The 16,333-nt window shown below is 37.7% G+C and overlaps 1 protein-coding gene across 3 annotated transcripts in view; it reads left to right on the forward strand.

Annotated features, from left to right (window-relative positions):
• Positions 1-16,333, forward strand: part of LOC145242429 (tryptophan--tRNA ligase, cytoplasmic-like) — a 276,721-nt gene that overhangs the window by 93,457 nt on the left and 166,931 nt on the right. The window lies entirely within an intron of this gene.

Raw genomic sequence — 16,333 nt, forward strand, 5'->3', positions numbered from 1 at the left:
GACCAAACGTTTACATCGCTTAAGTGCCGATTCGAATCTAGTTTCGCTTTTTTTATACTGAAAAGCGAAAGATACACGCAACAATCTAAAATTCTGGAAAAAATAGCGCATGAAAGTCGGGCAAATTAAATACAATGTAACCCTCGTTCGTAACTCTTAAATATTATCATTTAGACAGCATATAAAAGTTTTAAGAAGGAATGAGCCGACCGAGAAATCCAGTGAAAAAAGCCTTTTACAGAGATACACAAAAAGCGAACATACATACACACATTTTCGCTTTTATATTTATAGATATAGACTAGTGGGGGTACCCGGCGTTGCCCGGGTGTTTAGAGGTATGTGTGTTGGGGAGGAGGTAAATCAAAACAAAAGAATAAGCGAAGTAATAACTCTGTTTAAATATTATAAAAAAAACAAATGAACGTGATGCAAACGAACAATGTTAAAATTTCTAAAAAAGAAAACAAACGTGATGGGAAAAAAAACACAAAAAAAAAAGCGATGTTAAAACTTCTTAAAGTGTAAAATAAAAGGGAAAAAAAACAGTGAGCACAAAAAATGGTATAAATATATAATAATGGTTTCAGTTAGCAGGGGGGTAGATGGAAACTAAAAGTAATAACTCTGTTTAAATATTAAAAACGAACAAAAAAACTTTTTGGAGGGAGGTAGGCTCAAACCCGAAGCCTTGATGTTAATAGTCTGATGACATAGCCTTACGCTACAAAGCCAGGGACTTTAGAAAGTGTCGAAAATAAGGATTTAAAAACGAAGGTCAAATATCACACAATAGCAGCAGCAGGAGCAGAGAAAAACATTCACAGTGCGAATTTTGTTGTAGGATAAAAGTGGCCGAAATAAAAGAAATTTACGACGTCGTTTCGTGTTAGATATTATGATCTCAGTAGCATATAAAAAGTTATAAGAATGAGCGAGCAAGCCGAGAAGCAGCCGGAAAAAAAGCCTTTGGCGGACATACAGAAAAAAAGCACACACGCATTTTTGCTTATATATAACCCTAACTCCCTCTGTCGTCAGAGGGCCGGGCCACATCCGTTGCTATCCTGGTTCATGGAAGCATACTTGTGATGTACTTCGTCGCTCCCAGCTCACAGGACCATAGATGCAACCCAGCAGGGCTACATTCTTACTTGTCTAGTGGTGGACCCCTCAAGGGTGACCAAACTCTCACTGGTCACTGGAAAATATCTTTCTGCTGCTTAGGGCACGCAAAATGTGCATGACCCTAAGTCAGTGTAGCAACATTGTCGATTTCGCCCGTCACTCTGGCTTCGTGCTGGATCCAGTCTATCTCTTTCATCATCTGGTATCAGGGCATACCTGAAATAAATCTTCATTCAGGCCGGCAATCGAGAAAGAAAGAAAAACTCTGGTTCATTTTCGTAAAAACCAACAAAATAATTATTCATAAATCGTTCTACACTTGTTTAAAAGTCGAGTTTCTTAATCCGAGCTTCATGATGCAGGTTGTATAACTTAAGTTCCTCTAATTAATTTCCCAGCTAAGAACAAGAGCCTTTCAACTTAGCTCCTATGAAGGTTTCGCCCCCCCTCCCCCCAGGCGGTGTGAGAGCGATGTGGACGCCTCGATGCCAGCCAGTAAAAGGGACACCAATTCTAAAAGAGACAATCGTTTTTATCAAATCAGAAATTCCTCCCTCTACCTTTTTGGAGTTATTCTTTCTCTTTTCCATTATCTTATTCTTTTTCTCCTCTCGTGAACTCCTTTCTCTATCCCCTTATTTTATTCTTTTCATTTTCTATTTTCTTGTGACCCTCTTCTTCCTCTTTCATGACCATATCTCTCCCTAGGTTCAATTTATTTATTTATCTGTCCAACTAACTTATCACTGGCTTGGTGGTCTGGTAGTTAAATACAACAGGTGGACCCAAATGACAACATCTCCCAGACACCAAAGCAGACCTTTTGAACCCAAGTCATTGTACCTGTCTCACTCAATTAGTAGTTAAAATTCATTTTTACCAAATCCAACTAGAAAAACCATGAATGTTCCATGAATCCTGTTATCAGATTTTATATTTGCTTTTCATTGAAAAAGATACGATTTCTTCTCTGGTGGACAGAAATCTCATAAACATCTGTTTTTCCTTGACCAAGTGTCAGCATGCCCCCCCCCCCAACCATACCCCATCCTCTCCCATCTTCTCTTACTCTATTGTAAAAGCAAGATCATCTGGTGTTGCCAGGGATCTCGTCATATATATATATATATATATATGTGTGTATATATATATATATATAGCCAGGGTGCCTGGTGTTGCCTGGGTGTTTGGAGGTGTGTGTGTTGGGGAGGAGGTAAAGCAGAACAAAATGGAACTTAACCCTGTTTAAATATTAAAAAAAAATTATGTTAAATAAAAAAAAACAGCAATTTCAATATTAAAAGTTTAACAATCGAAAAACTTTTGTAGGTATTACAAATAGAGGGTTGGTGGTAGGTAGGCTTGAACCCTTGAGGTCAATAGGCTGACATACAACTGCACTACGGCGATGGAAACAATGTAAGACGTTAAATTTAGTGATTAAAAAGTGAATGAGTTCAAACAGGTGCTTGATTTTATTGAGGCCAAGCATCACGCCATGAGAGAATGAAATCCCACAGTTAACTATTTTTGTGAGACAGTTTTTTTCTTTTTGCTTTTATTTTTTCTCTCCCCAACTTGTTGAGGGGGGGGGGACCCAAATGAATAACAATTGCCTGATATGACTGTTTTCACCGAGATTGATCAAAGCGCTCATTGCTTTTCTGGACATGCAGCACGAGTGCTGAGGTTTGTTTCAGTTTTGCTTTTTTATACTGAAAAGTTAAAGACAGACATAGGTCAATAAATATGGCAAAAACAGTGCGTAAAAGTTGCCCAAATTAAAGATACACACTGAGTCGTTTTGTAAATCTTAGATATCATCTCGGTAGCATATAAAAAGTTATAAGAATAAGCGACCAACCCGAAAACCACGCCGAAAAAAGCTACACAAAACATACACACAGTAACACACATTTTGCCTTTTATATATATATAGACTAGCATGGGTGCCCAGCGTTGCCCGGGTGTTTGGAGGTGTGTGTGTTGGGGGGGGGATCAAAACAAAATGGGCAAAGTAATAACCCTGTTTAAAAAAAAACAAAAAAAACGTTGCCCTGATGTTTGGAGGTGTGTGTGTGTGGGGGAGGGGTAACCTAAAAAATAAGCAAAGTAATAACCTTGTTTAAATATTATAAAAGTGTCCAGTTGAGGGTGAAGGAATAAATGTTTTTAGCCAATTTTTCGATATTTATCATCAGAAGGTTTGAGCTTCAAAATGATAGCGATCTGGCGAAAATCCATCGCCTGTGAGGAATGTTTTTGCAAGACATACACAAACACATTTTATATATATAGACTAGTGGAGGTACCCTGCATTGCCATATGTTTGGAGGTAGATCAAAACAAAAATGGGTGATGTAATAACTGTTTAAATATTATAAAATGAAAATAAAAACGATGTTCAACTTCTTTAAAAAATCGGAAAAACAAAAACAACGTTGGGGTGCCTGGCGTTGCCCGTGTGATAAAAGAAAAGAAAGTTTTGGTAGATAGGTAGGATCTAACCCGGAACCTTGAGATGAAGGTGGAAAAGAAAAATCCTAAAGTGTTTATCTGCTCGGCCAGGATGGCAGAATAACAAAAAAGCAGTTTAATTTCACGATTAAAAACTTGACAGGTGCAAGGTCAAATATCACACCATAGAGTGAATGAAATCACGCAGTTAACTTTTGCTGCGAGGCAGTTTTTTTTTTTGTTTTCTTTTCGCAAGTTTGGCCGTTTGCTTCCCCAAGATGTTGGAGGAGGGGTGAAATCAGCTCCCTATAAAAAGGGGAGTATCCCAATGATAAGCAATTGTCTGATAGAAGGGGTTTCCCCTACATTGATCAAAAACTGATTGCTTTCTGGACGTTGCCGGCACGAAGGCCAGGAATGAATGCCTTCGCTTCAGATTAGTTTCACTTTTTTTATATACGAAAAAGTCTAACAAATACGAGGGAAGCTAAAAATAGCAGGAATTTTGTAAAAGTTGTTGTAAATAAATCGAGATGCGCGTTCGCAAATCATACATATTATGATCTAGGGGGTATATAAACAGTTCTAAGACATAGTAACCCCCCCCCCCCCCCCCCGGAAACCCTTTGCGAGACATACAAAAAAATGCACACACTAATACACATTTTGGCTTATATATATATAGAATAGTTTTTTGGATTTTTTTTACCCAACTTTGGCTGGTTTTGTTTCTCCAAGATGTTGGGGGGGGGGGACCAACTCTCCATAAAAAGAGGATTGTCCAAATTGAATAGCAATTGTCTGATATAAGGGATTTGTTTTCCCACATTGATCAAAGCTTTATTGTTTCTGGGCGTTTCTGTCACGAAAGCCGAGGCGTTCCTGTTTCAACTTAGTCATACGAAAAAGTCGAACCAACATGAGACAGGCTGAAATAGTATGAATTTTGTAAAAGTCGATGTAAATAAATCTAGATGTGATGCGTGTTTGCAAATCCTAGATATTATGATATAGACAGTATATAAACAGTTCCATGAAATAGTTCTCCCCTGAGAACCCACCGAAAAAAAACCTTTGTCAGGCATACAAAAAATGTGCACACACATTTTGCCTTTTATATATATAGACTAGCAGGGATGCCTGGCGTTGCCCGTGTGTTTGTGTAAAAGAAAAAAAAGTTTTGGTAGGGAGGTAGGCTCTAACTTGAAGCCTTGAAGCAAAGGTGGAAAAGAAAGGAAAAAAAGATGGCATCTTACCTGCTCGGCCACGACGGGCGAGGAATGAAAAATGTTTTAATTTAACGATTAAAAACTTAATGGAACAGGTGCTCGAACATCACACCATAGAGGGAATGAAATCCCACACTTAACATTTGCTGCGAGGCAGTTTTTTGTTTTTGTTTCTACAATTTTAGCTGTGCGGTTCCACAAGATGTTGGGAGGGGGCACCAGCTTCCCTTAAAAAGGGGAATAGTAGTTGTCTGATATAAGGGGTTTCCCCCGCATTGATCAAACCTCAATGCTTTTGTGGACGTTTCTAGCACAAGTGCCAGGGATTTTGTTTATGCTACAGATTCAGTTACGCTTTTTTTATACTGAAAAGGCAAAAAAACATGCGTAGACCAAGAAATATTATGAAAATAGCATGTAAATGTTGTTCAAATAAAAGATAGACGTGACCTCCCTTCGTAAATCGTAACATCGAAAAAAAAAACACAAAAAAACTAACGTAAGGCAAACGAACAATGTTAAATGTAAAAATCGAAAAAACAAAAAAGAAAACAGAAAAACGAACATTAAAAAAAAACATGTGAAAAATGGGTTAAATAAGCCTGTTTCGATATTAAAATCGGTGGGTACCCGAGTGTTTTTGGGTGTGTGGTCAAGGGTGTTAATGAAAACCTAAGAATAAACGAAGTAAAAAAACAAAAAAAAAAAAAACAGAAAAACAAACGTTACGTGAAAAATGGCTTAAATAACCCTGCTTCAATATTTAAATTTAAAAAATCGAAGAAAAAAGACATCTCACACTACGATTCGAACCCAAAACGTTTAGATAATGAACCAACGCGCTAACCAACTGAGCTAACACGACGTATATGAAATTTAGTCAGTTCTTCAACTATTTAAAGTAAATTAGGTTATGAAGTCATCTAATGCATGCGTAGAACTGGTCGTCGTCACGAGAGGACCGTTTTTGTTGCCCCCCCCCCCCCCTGTCGAAAATTGTCGATTTCGGGGTGAAAAAATGAACGTTTTTGGCCAATTTTTCGATATTTTTCGGGCAAAGGATGGGGCTTCAATATGATATCAAGTTTGTGAATTTTTGTTCTATCTGTCGAAAGTTTTTAGCGGACACACAAACACACATACATACATACACACATTTTCGCTTTTATATATATAGACTAGCGGGAAAAAAGTAAGAACAAAATTGATAAGTGCCCGCACGGAAGTCATAGAGTTAAGATTTTGTGCGAGCGTTACGACGACGACGACGATGTAAGCAATAGCTATTCAGCAGTTGTTTTTAACGAGGACAATGACCAGGTTTGTTATATATATATAAGAAAAAATAAATACGAACATTAAAACTAAAGCGGGGGAGTAATCAAAACAGCGGAAAAAAACAAAAAAAAAAACTAATGTAAGACAAACGAACGATGTTAAATGTAAAAATCTGAAAAACAGAAAAACGAATGTTAAAAAAAAAATACGTGAAAAATGGCTTAAATAAGCCTGTTTCGATATTAAAATTTAAAAAATCGGTGGGTACCTGGGTGCTCTTGGGTGTGTGGTCGGGGGTTGATAAGTGAAGTAAAAAAAACAAAAAAACAGAAAAACGAACATTACGTGAAAAATGGCTTAAATAACACTGGTTCAATATTTAAATTAAAAAAAAAAAAAAAAAGTTATGTGTAAAATGGCTTAAATAACCCTGCTTCAAAATCGAAAAAAAGAAAGCCATCTCACACCACGATTCGAACCCAAAACGTTTAATGACCCAACGCACTAACCAACTGAGCTAACATGATGTACATGAAATTTAGTCAGTTCTTCAACTATTTATAGTATCAGGTCATGACGTAATCTGACGCATGCATAGAACCAGTCGTCGTTATGAGAGGACCGTTTTTGTTGACCCCCCCCCTGTTGAAAATTGTCGATTTCGAGGTGAAAAAATGAACGTTTTTGGCCAATTTTTCGATATTTTTCGGGCAAAGGATGGGGCTTCAATATGATATCAAGTTTGTGAATTCTTATTCTGTCTATCGAAAGTTTTTAGCGGACACACAAACACACACACATACATACATACATACACATATTTTCGGTTTTATATAGACTAGTGGGGTGGGGGGTACCCGGCGTTGACCGGATGTTTGGAGGTAAATAAAACTCCGGGGGGGGGGGGGATTAAAAAAAAAGTTTTGGTAGGTGAGTATGAGGATCGAGCCCGAACCCTTGAGGCAAAGTTGGAAATTAAAGTGTGAAAAAAAAAAACGTGGGACGTTAACCACTGGGCCACCGCAACATACTAACAGAGACACGTTTGAATTAAGTAATAAAAACAGAATTGACACGTGGCAGCAATAAAAGTTAACTCTACTGCTTCTATTTGACCTCATTAATGAGCAAAAAGGAGCGGACTTAACTTTTGCTGCGGGGTAGCTTTTGGGTTTGTTTACCCAACTTTGACTGTTTTTTTTTCCCCAAGATGTTGGGGAGGGGGAAACCAGCGCCCCATTGTCCAGATTGAATAGCAATTGTCTGATATATGGAGTTTGGCCCCACGCTGATTGCTTCTGGACGTTTCCCGGCACGATGCCGAGAACACTGCCTTTGCTTTGAGTTAGTTTCGCTTTTTATACGAAAAAGCTGAACGAACACAAGATGGGCTGAAATAGCAATAATTTTGTAAAAATCGGCGTAAATAAATCTAGACGCTACACGCATTCCCAAATCCTATATATTATTATCTAGGGGCTATATAAACAGTTGTAAGTGATCGTATCAACCCCGGGAGCATGTGTGAAAGAAGCTTTTGCGAGACATACACGAAATGGTCACACATTTTGCCTTTTATAGATATAGACTAGCGTGGTGCCTGGGTGTTTGTCGGTGTAAAAAAACAAAATGTTTTGGGAGACAGGTAGTCTCGAACCTGAAGCCTTGAGGCGAAGGTGGAAAAGAAAGTGTGAAAAAACCTGACATCTTACCACTTGGCTATGACGGGACAGGAAGTTAAAAGAGTTTTAATTTAACAATTAAAAAGTTAAGCAATAGATGCATGAATTTAATGAGAGTAACGATCACGCGACTCAACTTTGCCAGTTTCCCCAAGATGTTGGGGAAAACCAGCTCCCCATAAACAGGAGTGTCCAAATGAAAAGCCTTTGCCGGACATACACAAAAAAAATGCACACACATACTAACACACATTTTGCCTTTTATATATATAGACTAGCGTGGGTGCCCAACGTAGCCCGGGTGTTTTGTAGGTGTATTGAGAAAAACAAAAGTTGTAGTAAGCAAGTAGGCTCGAAGCCGAAGCCTTGACACGAAGATGGAAAAGAAAGTTAAAAAATACCTGACATCTTATTGCTTGGCCATGATGGGGCAGGAATTGAAAATTGTTCTAATTGAACGATTAACAAAAAGTGAATGAGTTAACGCAGGAGAAATGAAATTGCACACTTAAGTTTGACTGGAAGCCAGTTCTTTCTGCCGTGGTGGGAGAAATCAACTACCCCAAGAGGGGGGAAGCTCTGGCAGTGTCTTAATGAATACTAATTGCCTGATATGAAGGGGCATTCCCCACAGTGATCAACAACACCTGATGGCCACAAAGGCCAGTGACTCGATTTTTTTTTCGAATCAGTTTCACTTTTATACGAAAAAGCCAAAGAAACATATGGAGAGGGAAAATATCGCAAAAATAGCATGTAAAAGTCGCTCAAATAAAAGATAGACGCAACCTCCTTTCATAAATCGGAGATATTATAATTTAGGGAGCATATAAAAAGTTGTAAGAATTAGTGCACTCCCCGAAAAAAGCTTTGCCAGACATACAAAAAATGCACCCCCCCACACACACGCATTTTCTCTTTTATATTATAGACTAGTGGGGGTGCCCTTCAGTGTCCGGGTGTTTGGAGGTGTGTTCAGAAAAAACCAAGTGGTAGTAGACAGGGAGACTCGAACCTGTGACGCAAAGGCGAAAAAGAAAAAGAAGAAAACCTGACATCTTACCGCTAAAGGGGGAATTCTGGCTGTGTTCAAATGAATAGCAATTGTCTGATAGGAAGGGTTTCCCTCACATTGATCAAAGCTGATTGCTTTCAAGATATGCTGGCCCAGAAGGCCAAATGCTGCTCTTTGCTTCAAACAGTTTTCACTTTATTTAATACGAAAAAGACACACAAACACTGGAGACCAGGGACTTTTTTTAAAAGTCGATCAAAATAAAGATCGATAACGCCCGTTTTTGAATCTGAGATATTATAATCTAGGAAGTATAAGGAAACTTCTCCAAAATAATAACCTTGGTGACAAGCCCGGCAAACAAAAGGTGTTTCATGGACATACAAAAACGTGTGCGCCCATTTTGCCTTTTATATTATAGACTAGCTGGAGTACCTGGCGTTGTCTGGGTGTTTGTAGGTGTGTGTGTTTGGGGGGGGAGTAAAGCAGAACAAAAAAGAAACTTAACCCTGTTTAAATATAAAAAACGATGTTAAACTTCTTAAAAAAAAAAATAAAACAAAAAAAATCTTTTGTAGGTGTAAAATAAAAAAAGGGGGGTGTTGGTGGCAGGTAGGCTTGAACCCGGAGCCTTGAGGCCAATAGGCTGATGCTAATCACATGTGCTATGGCGACGGAAGTATTGTAACACGTTAAATATAGTGATTAGACAGTGAATGGGTTCAAATTGAGGTCAGACATCACGCTATTCTGCAGTTTTTAAGTGCATGTTTAATGAGGTCAAATCCTTTTACTGCGGGATAGTTGTTTTGAGTTTGTTTACCCAACTTTGTCTGGTTGCGAAAACCAGCTCCCCTTTATTAGGGGAGTGTGTCCAAATGAAAGCAATTGTCTGATATGAAAGTGAAAACTGACATTGACCAAACGCCCGTGTGCTGGGAAACTGCTGATACAATTCAGTTTAAAAGCGAAACAAACACTTGGCGATCAAAAAAAAATCTAAAAAATAGCGCGTAAAAGTCGGGCAAATTAAAGATAGACTTGACCCTGGTTCTTAACTCGTAGATTTAATAGCATTACAAGTTGATTTTTTCTTTTTAGATAATTGTTATTTTATCAACTTGCATGAAAAGAACTATGTAAAAGATGCTTAAAACCGTTTGAATTATGCAAATACCATCAGTAGTTCAAAAGTTATGAGAATTTTAAGTGCTAAAATTTAGGCTTTTCTGTGGACATTTTTCTTTAGAAAAAGTGGGCTAAATTACGGACCTCAACATTTCATACGTTACGTTTGGATACACATGTGCGGAGTCAAATTTGATTGGATATAGCTGAATTTTTACAGGCTATATAAGCATAGAAGTCCATCTTTACTGGACTTTGATTTATATTTTTACAACCACAGGAAGCAAAGTTATGACCGAGCAAAGTTGAAAAATATTTCCAAATTGATAAGATAAATCGGTATGTATCATCCATTTTCATATAGATAATAGTTTCAGAATTATTTATTTCATGCAGACATTTTGCGATGGTTTCAGCTCTGTAATTGTTTCAGCTTCCATTTGTTTTAGAAAGGTCAGTTCAGTATATAAAGAAATAATTTTGGGTTTTCCTTATGATTAATAATGCTCTCTTAATATGTTCAATGCTTTGCAGCAATCGTCCAGGGTTTCTCTCATTACCAGTGATAGACTTTGGTTATCTAAGCATTGTATTAATTCCGCAATGACAGTTGCGTTCATTTCAATGAAGTCGGGGTCATTTCTGTTTTCACCTGCCACAATTTGAATTTTGATATGGATCCATTGAAATAAAGCCTCACGCTGGGCCCATAACCTCTGGAGTTGAAAGCCATGTTTAGTTTCAGAACAGCGTCCGATGGTTAGATGTCCTATACAAGGCCTGGAGGTGACTGGTTCTTAGAGTTGGAATCCACAGAGCAAAATATTCTTTCCGTGTTGACATGAAGAAAAAATATGCAAGATTGCTAAAGAAAAGGTTTAATTTTTATGGAGCAATTATGATTTCTGATTTGTTGGTAGCAGAACGTGAATTAATTTGATTCATCAGTTCTTAGCAGCATCGTTTATAAATAGAATCTCCCGACTGTGTGGGATCATACCCTCATTATAGTTCCAAAATATTGCAATAAAATAGTATTTCATTGCTAAATATGCAGATTGACTTGACATATTTAAAGAATCTTTCAATATGTCTAGTTTCAAACTGAACAGAAATTTTCTGAAAGTTTATTCTAGTCATTTGACTTATTTTTTGAGATTTCAGAAAATAGTCATAAAAATCAATGTACAAACAAATAAATTATAGAACAAGGTGTTCCAGATAAATTTAAGACGGTCCTCTTGTGACAATGACCAATTCTACGCATGCGTCAGATGACGTTGTGACCTCATTTACTTTAAATAGTCGAAAAACCGAACAAATTTCATGTACGTCGCGTTAGCTCATTTGGTTAAGGCCGTGGTTCATTATCTAAACGTTTTGGGTTCGAATCGTGGTGTGAGATGTTTTTTTTTTTTCGATTTTTTAAATTTAAATATTGAACCAGTGTTATTTAAGCCATTTTTAACGTAATGTTCGTTTTTCTGCTCTTTTTTTTTTTTACTTCGCTTATTCTTAGCGACACCCAAAAACACCCGGGTACCCACCAATTTTTTAAATTTTAATATCGAAACAGTCTTATTGAAGCCATTTTTCACGTGTTCATTTTTCTGTTTTCATCGTTGGTTTGCCTTAAGTTATTTTATTTTGTGTTTTTTTTTTCCCCCGCTTAAGTGACGCTCAACGACTTCCGGGCGTGCACCTGTCAATTTGGTTCTTACTTAAATAAATTCAAACATCTTTCACTAACTCATTCTGGCTGGCTGATTTTATTTTCAAACTTCGCCTCAGGGCTTCGGGTCCGATCCTACCTCCCCTTTCCCCCCGGGTTCTTTTTTATTTAACACCACACACACCTACAAACACCCGGGAACGCGGGGTACCCCTGCTAGTCGCCTTATAAAAGCCATGTTAAAAACTCAGTCCGCCAAGATTATGCTAGTACTTCTCAGATAAGGACTTCAACTGAGAGGAGTTGGACAAGTAGCTAACCTACAGTTTGTGCAAAGTCTTGCACATCATGACAACCATGTTTCCTATATCATGATATTTGTGTTTCCAGCATCATGCCACCCTGTTTCTTTTAAAAGAGGTTCTGATTTAATTCAGATGGCCATATCAAGTTTCTGTCCACTTAAGCCTTTCTTGAACATTTAACTTTTTAATGTCTGATCTGAGGAATATCCCCTTTCTGTAAATTCTTTGGGGAGAATTCATTTGGGCTTCCTTTATTTTTATTTATTTATTTTTTTTTTGGGGGGGGGGTTACAAAAGAGGTCTTACAATAGTCTTTGCAATAATTTAAGAAGCAATCTTGAGTGTGCTTTTTCCGATCTCTGATCGTCCCCCAATTTGTTAAATATCCCCTTACCCACTGGAATACCTCCATTAATCTCTGAAAATACCCCATCAGAGCCTAACTAAGAGGCCATCGGGACATTTTAAATTATTTAAAGAAAATCTGTAAATTACTTTAAAAGTACAAGGTGCCTTAAAGAAGTTTTCAGTTTTTTGTACATTTAAAATTGTTGTAAACCTTGAAAATTGGTCCCCCAATTTATCGGAGAGGGACCAATGTTTTCAGTGGAGTCTGTGCGATTGCCAAATAACCGTTCATTAGTTTTTCCTGTAATTTTGCCACAAATTGTATTTCATTAAATAGATGTGTACAGTAAAGAATTTTTTTTTTTTTTGAAAATTCCTGTTGTCCCCAGGGGCTCAAAAGAGGCCAAAAATACCCCAAAATGGCCAAAAATGATACATTTTGTCACATAACTTTTGATCCATCCATTAGATTTTCCTGAAACTTGGCCAAAATGTGGAGCCCATTGTTCTTAATATAAATCCAGTATGGGTAACCCTGGCAAAATTCTGGTTTGTGTTCCCTGGGACTTTCAGTGCTAAAAACGCCCCTTTTTGTAACTCTTGTTTCATATTTCTCAACAAAAACTTGGTAAGTTTTACTATAGAGTGGTTTGTCATAGTGGTCAACTCAAATATACATGTGTTAACGCCTGAGCCTGCAACGGCATCCCCGGGGGTTCAAAAGAGGTAAAAAATGCCCCAAAATGGCTCAAAATGACACTTTTTGCCCCATAGGATTTGATCCATCCAATTAGATTTTCCTGAAACTGGGCCAAAAATGTGGAGGCCATTGTTCTTAGTATAAATTCAGTGTGGGTGAACCTGGCAAAATTCTGGTTTGAATCCCTCTAGGACTTTTAGGGCTAAAAACATGCCTTTTTGGAGCTCTTTTTTTCATATTACTCCAAAACTTGATATGTATGTCTATATAATGGTTTTCCATGGTGCAGAATTCAAATATACATGTCTTAAGGTGTGAAATTTCACCGTTTGTTCATTTTCGCTGGGATTTGGTGCTTCCAGGAGCTTAAAAGTGGTCACAAATGCCACCAAATTGCAAAAAATGACGCTTTTTACCCCACAACTTTTGTCCCATCGATTAGATTTTCCTGAAACATTTGTGAAAATGTGAAGGCAACATTGGCCCTTCACACTTCTCACATTCATCATTTCTTCACTATTTTTTGTGGTGTCATATCACATGCAGCAGAGGGAGACCACACGTGCGGCTTGTTCAGTATGTTATTGCCATATATCTTATGAAATGACTGACCAATTTTCAAATGAACAGCTACAGCAGGAATTGGAATGCACCCTACTAAAGCCTGATTGTCCCATTTCAAAATGCAATCTGGATGTGAGGACACTTTGAAAGAACGATATACAATAAAATTGTTTTAAGCTTGGAAAAAATGCCACAGGAACATCGAATGCTTCAGACTGCATTTTAAGAGATTCAAGGGAGGCAGGGATTCTGTGAAAGATGATGTGAGGTATGGGAGGAGTTAGGATGTCAGAACACCAGTTAATTGACTAAATAATTTCATGGATAAGGACATCTATAGAGACAATAAGTGCACAGTTTTGATGTCAGTGTGGGAACTGTACACACAAGTATTCACAAGGAACTGAAGATGCAGAAGATTTGCGTAAAGTTTTTCCCAAGAGTGCTCAAAATATCAGAAAGATGTCATGACAGCAGAAAGATGGTTCAAATTCAGATTCCGCAGTTCTTGATGCTCTGGTGACTTGCAATGAAAGTTGATCTATTCCTATGACTTAGAGGCTAAGAGACACAGTTCCCAATGGAAACATGCTGTCTCTCCCAGACCTAAGAAGTTCAGAGAGCAAATCCACCCAAAAACTTATAATGATCCCTTTTTTATAGCATTGCATGATCTACATGCACTGGTTTTCTACTGGGCAAACACTCAACAAAGAATATTATGTTGAAATTTTAAGGGAGTTCAGGAAGAGATTCTGTTGGAAGAGGCTAGCATACTACAAATCGAGTCCGTGGCATTTCCATCAGGACAATGCACCAGTCCGCAACTTCATCCTTTTCACAGACTATTTGACCAAGATGGGCATCAAGACAGTTCCTCACCCTCCTTATAGCTAGATCTTGCTCTCCGTGATTTTTGGTTAATTCCTAACCTTAGAGGCTGTCGTTACGAGACGATTGAGGAGATGACACACACAAGAAGACTTCCATGAGAGATTCCAGAAGTTGTTGGAATGGTACAAGTGCGTGTCAGCTGGAGGAGATTACTTCGAAGGCGACTAGAGTTTCATGTGTTCTGTTGATAAAAGTGCCCATATGAAAATTCTAGAAACTTATTGACGGCACCTCATATTTTTTTAGTTTTATATTAGGACTAGCGAGGATACCCAGTGTTGTCCGGATGTGGAGAGGTGGTGTAGTAAGGATATTGAGCAAGAGTGTAAAACAAAAAAAAAAAGAGCATGGAAAAATAAAAGATAAAAACAGGAAAATAAAGAAGAAGCAAATAAAAAAAAAATCATATAAATAACCCTGATTATATATTCAAATTTTCAACAACAAATAAAAAAAACATTACCTGGATGCAACCGTGAAACCTGGAGCTTACGATTGCAGCTCTGGTATCTACTACTCCACAACAACGTCATCAAAATGTTTTTTTTCTATGTAAACTAATTCAAGAAAGGATGCTAGATGTGCATGCAAGTTTACTGAAGTCTGTTAAAAAGGACTCTTGTTTTAAACGATCATATCTATATGAAATAATTGTTTTTTCTAATTTTCACATTATTTGACTGAGAAATTGCTCTTTCAGATGGTACCAGTTTCGACCTGATCCAATGCCGCTGAGAAAAGTTTTTGACAGACATACTAAAAAGAGGGAGTTCTGGCAGTGCCCAAATGAATAGCAATTGTCTGATATTAAGGGTTTCCCCACATTGATCAAAGCTGATTGCTTTTCTGGACGTCTCGGCCATGAAAGCCAGGCGAGTTGATTTCGATTAGTTTCACTTTATTTATATGAGAAAGAGACACAAACTCTGGAAACCAGGGATTTTTTTTAAAAGTCGATCAAAATAAAGATCGATAGCGCCCGTTTTTGAATCTGAGATATTATAATCTAGGAAGTATAAGGAAACTTCTCCAAAATAATAACCTTGGTGACAAGCCTGGCAAAAAAAGGTGTTTCATGGACATACAAAAACGTGTGCGCCCATTTTGCCTTTTATATTATAGACTAGCTGGAGTACCTGGCGTTGTGCGGGTGTTTGTAGGTGTGTGTGTGTGTGTAAGGAAAAAAAGGTGTTAATAGGCAGGTAGGCTCGAACTTGAAGCCTTGAGGTGAAGGCGGAAAGAAAGTGAAAGAAAAGGTGATATTTTACCACGACGCTAAGAAGGAAAAGGAAGTGATAATGGTTGAAATTAAACGATTAAAAAGTTAAGTGAATGAGTTGACACAGGATGTAAAACATCACGCACTTAACTTTGGCTGCAAGCCAGTTAAGCTTTTGGGAAAACCAGCTCCCCATAAAAAGGAGTGTCCAAATGAATAGCAATTTTCTGAAATGATGGGTTTTCTCCGTATTGATCAAAGCTCATTGCTTTCTGGACGTCCCAGCATGAAAGGCTGAGAAGCTGACTTCACTTTCAATTTAGTTTCGCTTTTATACAGAAAACACGAACACACATGCAATAAGACAGAATAGCAGGAATTTTATAAAAGTCGCTCTAATAAAAGATAGGCATGACATCTGTTCGCAAATCGTAGGTATTATAATCTAGGGAGTACATAAAAAATTGTAAGAAATGGTACCCTCCACCCCCTGAAAAAAGCCTTTACCGGACATACAAAAAAAACTCACACACAAACACACATTTTCGCTTTTATATTATAGACTAGCGTGGGTGCCTGGCATTGCCCGGGTGTTTGTCGGTACATGGGTAGGAAAAAAAGTGAAGGAGGAAAAGAAAAAAAAAGTTTTGTTAGGCAGGTAGGCTTGAACCTGAAGCCTTGAGGTGAAGTAGGAAAAGAAAACATTACATGTTA

This window comes from Euprymna scolopes, chromosome 21, assembly GCF_053919585.1.
Source record: "Euprymna scolopes isolate OS-2025 chromosome 21, ASM5391958v1, whole genome shotgun sequence".
Lineage (NCBI taxonomy): Eukaryota > Metazoa > Mollusca > Cephalopoda > Sepiida > Sepiolidae > Euprymna > Euprymna scolopes.